This window comes from Arachis ipaensis, chromosome B06 (genome assembly GCF_000816755.2).
Source record: "Arachis ipaensis cultivar K30076 chromosome B06, Araip1.1, whole genome shotgun sequence".
NCBI lineage: Eukaryota > Viridiplantae > Streptophyta > Magnoliopsida > Fabales > Fabaceae > Arachis > Arachis ipaensis.
Genome location: NC_029790.2, coordinates 106,960,453 through 106,962,603, shown reverse-complemented (window position 1 = coordinate 106,962,603; position 2,151 = coordinate 106,960,453).

Here is a 2,151-nt window from a genome sequence, read left to right as displayed (position 1 = left end):
TTAAAATTAATTAATTGGAATAAATAAAAATAAATTATATGATATTTAAAAAAAATGAATAAAAAAAAAATAAAAAGAAATAGAAGAAATAAAAGACTACAATAAAAAAAATTAAGTGTGAGAGTTTTATTTTTTTTTTTTTACAAATTTTATATCACATCCGTTTCAATAATAATAAATAAAAATACATCAACCTTATATCTAAGAGAAAATGATGAGATAAAATCATAACACAGTTCTAAAACAAAAGCTTAAATTAAACCATAATATCATTGCACAACACAAATTGAAAGTAATTTCACACTATAATATACCACACAAACAGGTAAATGACTTAAGCTTAATTACGAAATTTTTTTTATTTATGTATACATGATAACACCATGATCTATAAATGCTTCATGGATAACATATCATATATTGCTCTAAATGATGAGCACGGGAGTTGAAGAGTGTGTGGTGGTTTGTGTCCATGATAGTTGACTTCTTGCGACGACGCCTCATAGGAAGAAAAAGAATTGTTGTAAAAGCTACCTAATGAAAGAGTAATTGGTAAATGAATGATATTTTTTTCTAGCATATATGGTCTTTTATAGTGATAAAATAAAAATGGAAGGAATAAAATTTTATATTTTTATATTCAGAATAGAATTTAATATTTATCGTAATAAAATTAAATAACTAATCAGTTATAATTCATGTATTTAAATAAATAAAATAAATTAAATAAAAATATTTTTAAGAATTAATCAAATCAGTTAGTTGATACAAATAATTAGTATAATTGATTTTATTTTATTTATTGAACTCAAAAAAATAAATTAGGAAATAATTGATTAAATTAATTAGTTGATATAATTAATTTATTATAATTGATTAGATTTAATAAATTAAAAAAATAAATAGAAAAACATATGAGACAATAATTTTTTAACTAAATTAATCTGTATATTATTATTATTATTATTATTATTATTATTATTATTATTATTATTATTATTATTATTATTATTAAAATGATTAAAAGTATTTTCAATTGATAATTAATAAGTAATTTAATAATGCATTAAATATTGATTTGATATAATTATAATAAAGATATGTTTCTAAATTAGTATAATTATGTATTATTCATTAAATATTAATTATAATATAATTATAATAAAGATATTTTTTATAAAATAATTTAGAATAGAGAATAGAAAATTTCATTTTGGAAGAAAAACGGAGTCACGAGAGATCGACACCTCGCCTTCATTAGTTGGGGGGAAAACCCAATTTTAGTATAATAAGTAGATAGATAAATAGATATTTTGTTCATAACTAAAACTAAAAATATGATTATTCAGATTTAGATTTTAGAATAAACGTATGAATAACAAATAATCTATTTTATCATGCATATTATAAATTAATGAATTAAACTAACTGATATAATAAATTATAATTAATTAATTGGTATAAATTATAATAAATTATATGATATTTAAAAAAAATGAATAAAAAGAAAATAAAAAGAGATAGAAGAGATAAAAGACTACAATAAAATAAATTGAGTGTGAGAGTTTTATTTACTTTTTTTTACAAATTTTATATCACATCCATTTCAATAATAATAAATAAAAATACATCAACTTGATATTTAAGAGAAAATGATGAGATAAAATCATAACACAGTTCTAAAACAAAAGCTTAAATTAAACCATAATATCATTGCACAACACAAATTGAAAGTAATTTCATACTATAATATACCATACAAACAGGTAAATGACTTAAGCTTAATTACAGAATTTTTTTTATTTATGCATTCATAATAACACCATGGTTTATAAATGCTTCATGGATAACATATCATATATTGTCTGAATGATGAGCACGGAATTTGAAAAATGTGTGGTGGTTTGTGTTCACAATAGGTGATTTCTTGCGACGACGCCTCATAGGAAGAAAAAGAATTGTTGTAAAAACTACCTAATGAAAGAGTAATTGGTAAATGAATGATATTTTTTTCTAGCATATATGGTCTTTTATAGTGGTAAAATAAAAACGGAAGGAATAAAATTTTACATTTTTATATTCGGAATAGAATTTGATATTTATCGTAATAAAATTAAATAACTAATCAGTTATAATTCATGTATTTAAATA